General features: G+C 42.6%; 2 protein-coding genes and 1 long non-coding RNA gene across 4 annotated transcripts in view; all 3 read right to left on the bottom strand.

Moving 5' to 3' along the window:
- LOC135204716 (uncharacterized) overlaps positions 1 to 15,082 on the bottom strand; it is a 435,779-nt gene that overhangs the window by 218,881 nt on the left and 201,816 nt on the right. The gene's annotated exons all lie outside the window — the stretch shown is intronic.
- The window catches only part of LOC135204712 (zinc finger protein OZF-like), a 489,243-nt gene that overhangs the window by 355,279 nt on the left and 118,882 nt on the right, over positions 1 to 15,082 (bottom strand). The gene's annotated exons all lie outside the window — the stretch shown is intronic.
- The window catches only part of LOC135204711 (zinc finger protein OZF-like), a 40,400-nt gene that overhangs the window by 14,446 nt on the left and 10,872 nt on the right, over positions 1 to 15,082 (bottom strand). The window contains exon 2 of the mRNA XM_064234863.1: positions 4,099 to 4,191. The gene's annotated coding sequence lies outside the window, so the exon portion shown is untranslated. The remainder of the gene's footprint in view (positions 1 to 4,098; positions 4,192 to 15,082) is intronic.

Here is a 15,082-nt window from a genome sequence, read left to right as displayed (position 1 = left end):
GAGACCATGAGCCATATCATTGTTGTGCACAATGACATTTTGAGATGCCTCACAAACACTCCTCGCTACCACTCCTCCACACAGATGTTCGTAGAAAACCCCCTGGACAACTTAAAAATCATTGTAAGGCAAACAATGTTCAGTCTGATAACCCGAGTGAGAAACAGCAGCAATTCGCTCATGCAAAGCATCCTAAGGAGTGAAGGAAGAAGATCTAAATTGTGGGAAAGATGGGAAAATGAAGCGTTTGTTCCCTAAATGACTTAATCTCTGTCTTGGTAAGGTGTGTCATCTGCAGAATCTGTCATTATTATTATATTTATTATATGGTTATTGTTATTGCTGATATTTTACTTTTTCATTAACACTGTGAATATTATTAAGTGAAAGTTTTTCTACATTCAATTTTTGTATTTAGCCCTCTGTACTTGACTACTGTAACCACCTAAGGTCTCTAGCTGAAATTTATGTTATATAATCTTTTTCTCCTATATTATTGCTGATACTACCAGTATTATGATTACTATCTTTTATACTACTTCAGCAACAGTGTGGATATTGCCGTTTATTCATTTTTTATGATGCATCTGGATTGTGTATGTGACTGTCTGTATTTTGTATACTCTATGTATATGGCCCGAGCTGAAATAAGGGATATTATTATAATAATAATAATAAAATAATAATTATTATTATTATTATTATTATTATTATTATTATTATTATTATTATTATTATTATTATTATTTACTCCCAACAGATGAAGCCACTTTGCCAGCGGAGCCAGTATGTGAGTAAAGACCTATGGCGGTGTTGACAGCCCAAAGCATAATGCCTGGAATTGGAGAACCTTTCCTTGAAAAACAAAACGGAGAAACTTTCTGGAATCCGGATGGACAGGGATGTGAAAATATGCATCCTTCATGTCTAAGATCACCATCTAGTCCCCCTGATGGATGGCAGACATCATCCACTGATTGAGCTCCATGTGGAATTTCGTCATGAGGACAAAATGATTCAAAGTGCTTACATCCAAAACTGGCCTTCAGCCCCCTGAGGATTTCAGGACCACAAAGAATCTGTTGTAAAACCCTTCCGAGTTTTGATCTTCTACAAAACTTGCCCTGAAGAATCCGTCTTACATTTAGCAGACACATACTGATGATCCATGCAAGGGAATGACTCCAGGCTGTATCCTTGGACTGTCTCTTGAGGGGGCGTGACAGTTTGAAAGTGCACACAACAGATCATGAACACCAAAAGAGACGCTTTTCCAGCAGTGCTCTGTAGACACCTGGGAATCACCAGCAGGTTCAACTGAGGGGGTAAATGCCACTGGTCTCCCTTAGGCCGGGCGCACATTGAGAACAGGGCAGGGCAGAGCAGGGCAGACTTAGGGCAGGGCAGGGCAGGGCAGGGCAGGGCAGGGCAGGTCAGCACAGGGCAGCATTGGCATGGTGCACACATTGAGAAGCAGTCTGTCATCCTATGCAGGTCCTGTGATCATGGCTGCCGCTTATGATTGCCGATACCACAGCAGCACTCGCACGGTCAGGAACAGGTACAGCAACAGGCATGGGAACAGAGATGGGTGGAAGATCCAGTGGGAACAGTGTCTGGGGTCTATCATAGTTGTCTGGGGGAGAGAGGACTGCGTAGCCTGGAGGAGGAGGCAGAAAAGGTGCTGTCCTTGAAGTATGTGGCACAAACGACACGACCATAGAAGGTGTTACTATGGTAACTTGTTGGGTATACACAAGGTGAGGCAGTGCCACATACACAGGCATTAACAGTCGTCATCGTCCCAGCAGCTGCACCAAGAGTCACAGGAACTGACATAAAAATGATCCATCAGCCCTGGTAAGGAGTGCCAGACAAATTCAACTTCACCCATGCCTGTTGCAAATCCCTGACCGCGGAGACAGACACACCTGAGGGAGCAAAAGTTGTGTTAGTGGTGGGAACTCCTGTTCCCTTTGGAGGAAAAAGATCCCCTCCGGAGCGAAGAGTAGCTTCCCGAATACAGCCCCTGGTCGGCATGCCTCACCACCCTCCTCTATGTTCGACGAATCGAACGAAGAAGCAGACGGAGACATTTCCCCCGAAGGGAAAACAGCGAGATAGGGAAGCTTACGCGGAGGGAAAAGGGAAGACGAAAGATTAGCCACCAACGGAGCCAACGGGGGCGTGTAGTGTTCCGACAAAGCCTTGGAAGACTTCCCCGAGATGTCTTCCTCCCCTCGTATCTCCCCAACTGCTGCGCCTACCAAGAGATACAAGCATCATAAGTATTATCTAGAGAACACTCATGCCCTCAGCTCTTCAAGCTGAGGACACGACAGTCCACTTCCATTTTGGAATGGAAACTACCACACTTTCTGGCCCCCACTCCATGGCAAACGCATTGCAAGAATGGAGGGTGACAAGGCTTACCTGAGTTTTGGGTTTGCATGATAAAAGCAAACAACAAACAATCATTCACAAAGATACAACAAAGAAAGGTCTCACAATTTTCGACAAGAGAGAGAACAAAGAGCATGTCTGAAGTGGAATGTTTACATCTGGTTGGGCTGGTCTCTTGACAAGCAAACAAGCAGTTACTGCCTGACTACCTTGTTGTTATTCTCTTATGACTGATTTCCAGCCAACTCTGAAAGTAATTCATTATGTAAAGGACCGAGGGTTTGTATTACGTGTAGGAACAAACTTAGGATCTACTTTAAGCCAAGAGGGAGGATAATGAGGCCGAAATGGACAGTAGGATAAAAGCTGTGTTGGGAAGTGGAGAGAGGTAGCTGGAGTAGCATGTGATAAGAAAGTTCCAAACAAGCTCAAAGTCAAGATCTATAGCACCGTGACAAGACAAGTGTTAATACCTGGGTCAGAAACATGGGCTCTAAGAAGAAAACAGGAAGTAAAGCTTGAGAGAACAAAGATGAGAAAGCTGAGGTGAATTATGGGAATATCACTGGCTGAGATTTTGGAAAATGATGAAATAAGAAAAAGGGCAGGCTTACTAAAGATGACAGAGGTGATAAGAGAGACACAATTGAGATAGTACAGACATGTTTTGAGGATGGGGAGGGAGTGAAGAGGGCTTGGGAAGAGTCTGTTGGAGGAAGAATATCGAGAGGGAATCAGAGAATTAGATGGCGAGATAAAATGAAGGAAGATATGGAGGGAAGAGGTTTGGTGGAGGATGATGTCTTTAATAAGAGGAAGTGTGAAGGCGCATCAGGCAACTGACCCCTTAATGTAGGGATAATGGTGGGAAAGATCCTTCTGGAGGTCTCTTTTCTGCAGGATCAATTCAAGGATGATGCAGCCAAGGAGATACATGCCGTTCAGTGGGTGGAAAAAAGACTGTGATCTAAAATATCTCGATGGTGTGGACAAGAGATGAGAAGCAGCTGACTAGAAATAGCACAAGTGGGCAAAGCAGAAGAGGGACTAGCAACCAGGTTCTTTTATATCGTGGAGAAAAACCATAAATGAACACTAAAATCTAAATGAATGCCTCCACTAGCATCTAATTCATTAAGAAAGCAAGTGACACAATCCAACACTTTATAGCTTATCAATTTGCTCAACATTTTGATTTGCTACTCATTAGTTGCTGGCACCAAGACCAATACCTAGAAACTTTAGGACATGGACAAAATAAGGATTCTCTGGATATAAATGTTTATGCAAGATTTCAGATGCAGAAGACTACGTTTCAACAGACCCTGGCCCCATTTAACTATCAGTTATTAAGCCTTGGCAGGCCCCATCTACCCATGAGCTACATCTGTGAAAAGCAATATTATGCTTCACACATTGTTTGATAAATTACTAATCAAAATATTACTCTCACTCTGGTGTCATTTCTAATCAGATTATTTGTACTTTTTGGTATGTTGACATGTAAAACATTGTCTCTGTAACATTTGAAAACTGGCAAAAATTTAATTCAGTGCATCGTGAATAACTGACAGACTGGCTTTTGAACAATGTGTTTGTGTATGACTAAAGATTCAACAAAGCTTATTTCAAATACTACATATAATTTGGGGGCGTTCTCTCTAACTTCAATTACTTCACTTTTATATCACTTACCTAGAGTATACTGTTGAGGAAAATTAACTCGATGCTAAAGAAAACACGTTCCTTCGCAGATTATCAGAGATCCTCCATAACATAACAGGTTATCTGTAGCAAAGAAATGTGATCTCCATCAGCACATGGATGTTTTCTATACACAATACAGTATCAATGAGACTGTACACTAAGCACTTACAGACTTAATGCAAATGTTAGAATAATGCAGAGCAAAACATGTGTGAAAAAATCTAATGTTTCTGGGTACTTCCACATTAATATAAACTAAAAATATGTAATTTTAAAATTTGTTACTTTCACATAAACACTACAAAATAAAAAAAATATATTGCAGAACTAGTCTAAAGCTTTATTTGCAAAAGTTTACATATAAACCACTTAAAAAAGAAAGTACAATAATTCTGCAATGTAGATATATAAGTAGCATTCTAGGTTTGGTTACAATTGACTACAAAACAAAAAATGACTAATTTCAGTAATTTGTATTTTTCCTAACATACAAACCTGAGCTCTTTACCTATGGAAATACCTTCAGCACAGCTGGAAACTGGCCATCCAATACTTAACAGGTTTTTAGGTAGTTAATTACTGGCAGTAGGGTGGGGAGTCCAACCCTTCCTTCCAGCAATGCATTCACTCAGTCTTGCCAAAATGCAGAATAACAAAACTCTGCGGAAGTTGATAACGCATTTCTTGACCAACTTTCTACGATGTACAGGAAAGCCGTCAGCCAGAGGGTAACTTTGATTCACAGTCGTGAATGGCAGTTTGTAGTCGAGGCGCATAGCAAGTATCTCTCTCTCTCTCTCCTCTCTCTCTCTGAAGGCTGTGCCTAGTAGGGGACTGGGACTGTCTTCTCACTTCCTTCCATATTTGGTATAATTCAAGGTTCTTGAAACAACTCGAAGTATAAAAGATAGATGTATTGTCTTAATTATCTACAAGTCGAGACTCATCTTAGAGATATGAGCTCTTTGAAGGACTCTTGAGTAGATGGGAGATCGAGAGAGAATGATAACAAAAGTTCTCAATTTGATCTTAGGAAAAGTGGCATATGTACAAACTAACATACACACATGACTTTTGAGGTCATGAGAAAGAATAATGATTCAAGACTTGATCTAGATTCTCATGGGAGCCTGGTCACGCAGGCCTAGCGAAATTATGAGGCATCTGTTTATAAGAAACATGATTCCGCATTTGCACAACATTCTAAGTGGACATGGAAATTTTGAGAGTTCTCTCCTCCTTGACCCATTATACAGAGCACAACGGTGTTTTCATAATGGAAATGAGATGCATTTCCATTTTTATGTAATTCTATTACATATGCAGAAAAAATTCGCCACTTTCAAATTACTGATTTTTTTTACATTATTCAGTACAATATTATTGTAAATTGTAAGCTTGCCTATTAAAAATAAACATGAAACTAATCAAAATGTCATGTTTTATTACATACATTCCTGCTCTTCTTAAATGTATAATATCTTATGACATTAGCAAGAGTTGCGGAGAATTTCACTATTTCTATGCTCGCTGCTGTCAAAGCATAAGTTAAAGTACAGTTTGAGGTATGAATAAATTTTATTTTTGTTTTGTCAAAGTATAAATTTTAATTGAACATATGCATATCTTTTAAATCCATGATTTTCTTTTTTGATTTCTTCATTGTTGAGGGCACATAGCCTTTATGGTCTTTAAAACTTACACCTCTTCTTTGAAGGCTCTTACAGCTTCTCGTCTCCCACACCTGCTCTAACGAGCATAGGGGTAGGCCTAATATGAAGTCTCGTGCTGCTGCTGTATCAATCAGCATGCCCAGATACTTTATACTCTGCTTGGGAACGAGATCTGACTTCTCAAATTTATCTTGATCACAAGATCGTGACAAAAGTCGAGGAGACGATCCCTGTCCTGTAGCAACAGCAAGAGCTCGCTTGCCAGTACTAGCCAGTCATCAAGATACTTCAACAGACGTACCCTGACTGAATGGGTTCAAGCTGATATCAAGGTGAACACTCTTGTGAACACCTGAGGGGCAGTCGAGAGTCCAAAACAAAGTGACTTGAATTGGAACACTTTCCCCTCAAGGATAAGGTGACGGTACTTCCTAGAGGACTGATAAAGGGGTATCCGGAAAAACACATCCTTCAAATACACCAAAAGCATGAAGTCGTGTTCTCTGAAATGTGGCGGCACTCCATCGCCGGAAGCACTCCATCGCAAACCGAGTCTGGTGAATGAATCAGTTCAAAGGAGAGATCTATCACCAGTCTCCAGCCCCCCATAGCCATCTCCACCAGGACGACTCAGGTGTAAAACCCTGGTGACAGATCTCATGTGACTTCTACAGCTCCCTTGCTCAGCATTGCTTTCACTCTTCTTTTCAGTGCCAGATCCTTGGCAGAGCCAGATATGTACATCTCAAGTTGGACCAGACGGTCGATGAGAGGTAGCCTCGACTCTAAGGGCAGAAGATATCCCTCCCGAAGGCACCCTCCCCACCGATGGCAGCAGCTGAGGGGGAACGCTGTCCATAGCATTTCCCTCTCTTCCCCTTTTGCTTACCTCCCTTCCCATGAGAGATGGGGGGCTGAGAGCGGGGCTGTTGATCCCCTTTCGAAGTGAAGGAGGAAGGCTGGGTCTTTCCTCACGCAACTTTCAAAGGAGGAGTCTTCTTGGGAGAGAAGGAAGAGCTAGCTTGGCTCTGAGTCCTAGCCACAGTTGCACGAGATGGCCCAGATGTCTTGGCAACTGCCTGGTGGACAAGACGATCGCTGTCTTCAGCTCAATGCTTGTCCACTGCAGCATCCACCATGTCTCTAGGGAAGAGAGAGGCAGAACCCAGCAACGGTCTGTTCCTAAGACCCAAAGCCAACTATACGCCCGTCGACCTGGTTATATGAGTTAGGACAGCGTCCTTCCTCCTAAGAACCAGGTTGGCTCACAGGTTTGCAGTCTGGTGGGCCAGGTAGGAAATAGCCCTACCGCCAGACTGACTTAGTCTCCCGAAAGCCAAGTCTTCTCCAGGAACTATTGGTCCCGAAGAAGCAGCGACTTTGAATACTGTGACGGACCACAAATCCAGCCAGGAGATGGCCTGAAAAGCTGCCATAGCGGTAGCCTCCAAGGCCGTTGCCTCATGCTGCGCGAACCAAAGGTTCTCCGACAGAAGGTGCTGCAAAGGCAAGCCAGGAGTTAGCTGGGGGAAGCAGCTTGTCCAATCTATTGGCCCTAAGTGAACTCTCTTGCCCAAAAACAAGATTCTTCATCTGGTCCAACACAACCTCGGACAAGAAGAAACTCTGGGTTCCTTCTTAGGACTTAGGAACCCCAAAACGCCTCCAACTGCAAAGGGTGGTCAGAGGGAGGTTTTAACACGATCCTCCCCCTAGGTCATTGTGCTGATGAATCAGTGCAATGACCTATGCAAAAGACCTCTGAATCTCAGGAGTGACTGCGTCCTTGGGAGAGGGACCGTCAAGTCCTTCCAGGGCAAATCCCTCCCTCGATCCTCTTCCTTTAGAGATCATAAGACCCCTTATGATCTCGAACCACTTGAGCATATGACCTCTCGGGTCCCCAAGACCGTGCCAGGAACGTACACTCTGTGGCCGAACTGTGAGGAGAACACTCCCCACCATACGATCACACTCATGTGACCGACAATTGGATGCAGAATAACGTCCATCAGCATGATGAGAGTGGGTACCGTCCTAACAACGCGTCACAGTCTCCAAAGAGGCTGAAACCTCTCGAGAAGACTGGACTGTGGACGTCCTACCGGTCTCGCAGCATGCACGGTCCTGTGGGACCGTAACGTCACTCCTGGGAGTCAAGCGATCGCTATGGCAAGCGATCATCATCCATACGTAAGTTCACCTGAGCGACTCACCCATTCCCTCCGCATCATGCCCAAGTTGCGATGGCGAGCGGACTCAGTGTCACCGACTCTAGCTGCGTGCTCACCAGTAGATGTGCGTGCACTCGGGGAAACTTGCAGACAAGAACCGAGACAGTCCCGGTCCTAAAAGCAGAACCTCCAGGACTAGGTGCAGAAGAACAAGCTGATGTGTGAGCTTCTGCGGGTCCCCGCCCCGCACACCCCTACAGGAACGGGAGGACTAGTGGAAGGCCCACCTGTCTCACCAGAGTCGCAAACAGACCCTTAGAAGTCCCAGATCAAGAATTGTTGTTGGGGTGGGGGGGTGTGTGTGTGGGACAGCCTTCTTCTTCTATGGCAGGGGAGCCTCAGAAGAAGTGTGGGGGGGGAGGAGGGGGGGGTGGTCACCTGCCGATCCAAAGACAAGACAAGGAGGAAGACAAGACACCTTTCGCTTCCTTTTAGACTTCGTCAGCTTCCTCAGAGCGGCAGTCAGATCCCCCATACAGGATGCCACTGTAGCAGCTGCCGAATAAGCAGCAGGTTCCAAAGCAACCTGGACTGGGGGCGCCGATGCCACAGCAGCACACATGGTCAGGGATCAGGGACCGTACAGCAACAGGCATGGGGAACAGAGACAGGTGGGAAGATCCAGTGGGGTTAGTCTCTATGGTTGATCATAAATGGCTTAGGGAGACTGCATAGCCTGGAGGAGGAGGCAGAAATATGACATGACCACAGAAGGTGTTACTGTGGTAAAGTGTTGGGTATACACCAGATGAGGCGGTGTCGCATACGTAGTTGTTGTCCCCGCAGCTGCCCCATGAGTCACAGGGGCTGACGAAAAATGATCCATCAGCGCCTTGAGAGAGTGCCAGACACCCCAACTTCGCCCAAGCCTGCTGTAAATCTCCAACCGCGTAGACAGACACACCTGAGGGAGCAAAAGTCAGGTTAGTGGGGAAGAGTTCCTACTTGCCCGGATGGAGAAAGATCCCCTCTGGATCGAACAGAAGAAGCTCCCGAATACAACTCCAAGTCGCTGTGCCTCCATCCCTCTTCTACAAAAACTCGACAAATCGAGCGAAGAAGTGGAAGGAGACATTTCCCACAAAGGGGAAAGGAAACAGCGAGATGAAGAAGCTTATGTGGAGGAGAAAAGAAGACGAAGGATTGGTCACCAACAGAGTCGTCGGGGGCATGTAACCCTCCGACCAAGCCTCTTGGAAGATTTACAAGGTTTAATAATTGAGCATTCATGCCCTCAGCACTTCACGCAGAGGACGTGAGGATCCACCTCTATCTTGGAGCGGGAAACCACTGCACTTTCTGGCCCCCATTCCAGGCACGCGTTGCGAAAATGGGGGGCAAGAAGGCTTATCAGAGTTTTGGGTTTGCATAATAAAAAAAATAAAAATAAAAAGCAAACAAAAAAACACAATCATACAACACAAAAACAGAAAGATCTCACAAGAATCTCGAATGACAGGATGAGCAGAAAGCATGTCTGCACACAACAGTGGTTGAAAGTAAAGTGCAATGTTTATGTCTAGTCGGGTGGGACTCCGGACTAATCGGATAAGCAGTTACTGCCTAACTTACCTTGTTGCTATTCTCTTACAACCGAATTCCAGCCTACACTGAAAGGGTTTGTATAAGTGTAGGAACAACCACCTTGTTCAAGAATTTAAGGGGGCCGGCCGGAACCCTTATATATGGGGGTATAGGGCGAAAAATGCAGTCATGAAAAAATTCATAGAGCTTCATCTGGCAATGGAGAATATGTATACGAAATATTTCGTCAAAATTCCTCATACTTTCGTAGTTACAGGGTAATTAGTAATCGTAACTCAATAAGCCAAAAACATTGATCCGTACAAGAAAATGCAATATTTCTTCTATTATCATAATTTTTATAATCATTGTCAAAAATATTATGAGCAATGGCATCTGTAGAGATTCCATGAGGCGGCAGGAGGGAACTTGTTTAGTTTACGAGTTCCAGTGCGAGGAGAAACCTCTTATAGTGTATACGTCCGAGTTTCACCTCTGACATTCACTTGCTTTAACGTATTTTTATCTTTGTCTCAGCAAGAATTTCATCATGCCAATGAGGAAAAGACTAGCAAAACATCTCGCTAACATACAGACGAAGAAAATTAGCTCTAATATGATTACAGAATATCATAATATACGCGATATTAGTGTAGTTAGTGAAGAGAGACAGAGGGAGGGGTTCGTAGTTAGGAACGCCCCCATCTTGCCTGACGCACACATGCAGTACCCAGGCTACGGTCGTTGAGTAAAGGATATTTATGATAAATAACATATTTTTGGTTTATTAATACCCAAAAAGGAATATAAAATTCATAATAATCATGATTTATTAACATTGTCTTTGAAAAAAGAGAGTACACGTTCGAGTTTTACCTCTGACATTCTCTTGCTTTTACGTTTTTTATCTTTGTTTCGGCAAGAATTTCATCATGCCAAAGAGGAAAACATCTCGCTAACAAACAGAAGAAGAAAATTTGCTGTAATAAGCCAAGTTAGTGAAAGAGAGAGAGAGAGAGTTGCATAGGAAGGAGTGCCCCATCTTGCCTGATGCAGGCTATGATATATGAGCAAAGGGATCATTATTTATGATTAAATTATGAGAAATAACATAGTTTTGGTTTATTAATACCCAAAATAGAAATTGCATTCATAATAATCATTATTTATTAACATTGTCTTTATAAAAATACAAAGGAAAACTTTGAATGCCCGTATCTCAAAACTATACTTATTGACCTTCAAAATCTATCTTCTCACTTAGTTTTAAAGCTATAGCACTGAAATTTGGTATATAACTCAGAAAGACATTATAAACAATAAAATCAAGCCCTTTTTTCCAATTTTTGTTTCGTCTTATTTTATAAATTTTTTTTCCATGATTTATAGGGTTTATTTTTTTTGCCATAATGAAAAATTCCTATCTAGCAAAAAAAAAAAAGCTTTTAGAAAAAAAACCTCCTCATTTGATTGGAGGTCTACATCAGGTCTATATATGGGAGTAATCCCAGGTCTTAATATTAAATATCAAGGGAGGAGATAGAATTTGAAAAATGGTTATTTGTGGGATAAATCGCCCTGGCATCACAAAACCGAAGGTCAGAGGCAAAAATCATATGCAGTTTGGAGATATCCCAAGTCACCTTATCAAGTGGTATGAATATCAAGTCCTGTCCTTAAAAAAATGGCATTAGCCGGCCGGCCCCCGTAACGGACGTATTCCAGCCTATGGTGAAAGTAATTCCTAATGATTAACGGCTATTCATCGAGAGCTCACAAACAAGTAATTACTAATGTTAAGGACCGAGGGTTTGCATATCATATAGAAACAATTGGAGAACACATAAGGTAGTGCAAGATACAATCATTCGTCTTACGATAATCCGACTTTATGATGGGGTTAGCAATTAATACTGATATGACAATATTTTGAGAAATATTTTTAAACTTCGCTCGCAGTGGGTGCAGGCAGCAGCATACAATCAGGCAGCAGAGAGAGCAAATTACATTAGTTTAACTTCCTTTCTTCCATATCTTTAGCCCCTCTAATAAAATAGGTTAAAAAAAAGTAAAAGTGAATGTTATACTTGTAAATGTGTAGCATGAACAACTGAATGAGAAACTACTTTATTGCTAAGTACAACCAAATCGGATAACAACATCCTTTTCCTTGTATTTCAACTACTGTAAAACAATCACCGTAGTTATGTCAAAATAAAGACGTTTATGTAGAATAGGAGAAAACAATGATCAAATCGCTAATGACTATTATGCATCAGCAACAAGGATAAAAACTACCATAAACTTTGATATGACATCAAACAAACAAAACTATAGATAAAACTCGAAAGAAAAACTATATTAATCAAAGTACCTGCCATGAAAAAAACACGTTTTTTACTGTTGTTTTCATGCTGATAACGTATAACAACGTAAAGCTCGTATCACAATGAAATCAAGTGAAAATAGCAAAACGCAATAAATATTCTTTACACAATAAAACATGCCCCCAAACACAAAATCTATACGCAAAAAAATCATTTAATTCACAATGAGACGTATTCAAGACACATTTCGACTTAAAAACACGTCATATAACGAAAAATGACCTTGTCCCATATATATAAGTAAAGTATCTCGATATTCATTTATGCTAACTAGAAGCAAGAAAACAAATTCGCTCCAAAAATTGTTTGTTAAGTATCAGCGAAATAACTCGTATTCACCATCAGCTGATTTCCAAACCAAAACAATGACAACAATGACCACTAGGGGAAACAACCGACTGGACTAGCGGATCCAGTTTCCACCATGTGTGAAGCCACCCTCTGAAAAAGTACTTTAACACGTCCTAGCACCAGAGATGGGCATCAGTCACGAGTTGTTGGTGGTGAGAACAAGAGCTCAAGACCTCTACTCTCCTTTCGAAAAGCATTTTCTCCAAAGTTAGAAATTAATCTCATATTTTAAGATTAAAGAGAGGTTAATGAAAGTCTGGCCCTACGCAGTGAAAACACATCTCCATGACGCTTTCGAAATATTTACTTGCAACTCCAAATATTTAGAAGATTGATGCCATCTCGATGTTTGCAGAGTCGCTTGGTGTCAATAACTTCCCTTCCCATGTGCTAATACCGCACACCACTTGTACCACAGACGCTGCGGCACTCTCTTCACAAAAATCGTAAACAATGACTTCCTACCACGACTAATCCAAGGGAACTACAATTTTTAGTAGAAGAAGAAGAAGCGTGCAATAGATAATTATTTAAATAAATAGTTAAACAGCAGTATAAGGTCATGAATATGATATTGTTATGATACAATAAAGTTTGTTCATACTTACCTGGCAGATATATATATAGCTGTATTTTCTGAAGTCCGACAGAATTTAAAAAACTTCCGACACATGCAGTGGTCGGCCAGGTGGTTAGTACCCATTCCCGCCGCTGGGAGGCGGGTATCAGGAACCATTCCCATTTTCTATTCATAATTTTTATTTCCACTGTCCCCTGAGGGGAGGTGGGTGGGTACTTGATTATATATATCTGCCAGGTAAGTATGAACAAACTTTATTGTATCATAACAATATCATTTTGTTCATGAAACTTACCTGTCAGATATATATATAGCTGAATCCCACCGTTGGAGGTGGGAGGAGGGACAGAATAGAAAGAGATTTTGGGAAACAAATGCATGCAGATGATTTACATCTTGGTTCCACCTGTTAGCATAGCCGACTTCATGATTACTGTCACCCAAGTCTGCTTCTGCTTTACTAGAGTTGCCAGCGAGGTAGAGACCTATAAAGCTGGTGCACTCCAGATGATCTGTCAACGGGGGCGTGACCACAATGTGACTAGACCATATTGACCATACCATGAGGGCTAAGAAGTAAAATAAAATATATATATATATAAAATATATATATCACCACCTGACCAACCTAGCCAAAGTTAAGGTGTGTTAACTAAGGCTTAAGAGTTAAGAAGTCGCCGTTGTCGGCGACTCAACAACTAAATTAAGAGCTCTTCCTAACCATTTTCTACAGGATAGGAGAGTGGTACTTCTTGCCCCAAGATTGTGTCTGCAGACACGTATGGCCCTAGCGAGCAGCAGATCCATATGCCATCTTAAACATCTCGCAGGAGTGTGAAGTGAAAACACAGAGTTGCTTCGCTAAAAACATGGTACTCAGGATGTTGCTGAGTGCCATGCTCTGTTGAAATGCTTCCGAGGCCGCGCCCTCACCTCGTGAGCATTCAGATAAAAGATTTCAAAATCTTTGTGCAAAAACACAATGAAGGAGCATTTTTTGAAAGAACTCCTTAACACTAAAGCCAGGGTGTTCTTCGATATGGGCAAGTCTGGTCTTTTTCGGAACACTGCAGATTGCCCGAATGACTTCGACTTTCTTGAGTTTTATGTAGATAAAACTTGAGAGACCTGACAGGGCACAGGACTCTCTCTGGCTCCTGCCCACTAACTTGTGCCATCCTTGCTTCAAGCTCCTGGCCCAAGGACCAAAACGGGTTTACCATTCTTAGGCCACAACGAAAGGCTTAGAGAGCACACCGCCTTGTGTTCTCAAAGCCAAAACTTGTGACGATGGCTTAAAATCTCACTAACCCTCTTTGTCGTATCTAGGGTGGTTAGAAGAAGGCCTTCCTGATCACATGCAAGAAGTTTAACAGGTAGGAGAGGGTTCGAACTGCTTTGACATCAAGAACTTCAGACTACGTCTAAGTTCCATATTGAAAGCTTCGACTGGACATGCACAGTCAGTCCGTCTGTACTAAAGTCAGGTGACCGACCAGTTGACCAGTCAGACGAATCAAGGACAGCAAGGCTGTACCCTGAAGACCATAAGACACTATCTTCGCTGAAGGATGAGTGTCTGGGACTGCTGGGCGATTAATCTAAGCAAACCTTGGGGGGGTATCAACGCAACCCAACGTCGTCAGCGAATCAACTCCTGACTCGAGCTTCTGGTGCCCGGAGAAAGGAGCAAGGAGCAAAAAGGCGATTCAGTCCCGAAGGAAGAATGCCTGACAGTCCAACCTGGTCTCATGTTACACGATCATCGGGGGTGTTATAAACGCAACCGACTTCGTCAACAAGAAACTCAGGGCTACTATATGTCGCCTGATCTCGCACGAGTGTCTGACTCCGAGAAAACAGGTGAGACAAAAAGTAGATGGTGAGCGAGTTTCGAGATTCCACAGAACTCAAAGATCGTGTGCTTTGCTTGTGTTTGACAGACGCAAATCTCTGAGCCCAAAAGCCGTCAACAACATATTTGCGTATTCTTTAATAGTTGTGACTGCCAGCTTATCCCATTCAGACGGAAATGGAAGACGGTAATCTTATTCCTGTCAACATCTCGATAGTCTGAACGTTGTCAGACTCAGAGCGGAGAGGTTATAGGTACCTTTCGAGTTAGAGTAGACCGACTCTCTCAGAAAGGTCCTTGGAAAGTGAACTAGGAAGGATGTGACCTCTGTGAATCCAGGATCCTGAAGGCCAACATGGGGCGATCAG

The sequence above is a fragment of the Macrobrachium nipponense genome, chromosome 47 (genome assembly GCF_015104395.2).
Source record: "Macrobrachium nipponense isolate FS-2020 chromosome 47, ASM1510439v2, whole genome shotgun sequence".
Lineage (NCBI taxonomy): Eukaryota > Metazoa > Arthropoda > Malacostraca > Decapoda > Palaemonidae > Macrobrachium > Macrobrachium nipponense.
Note: the sequence above shows the minus strand (reverse complement) of the source record. Positions and strands in the feature narration are given on the sequence as shown.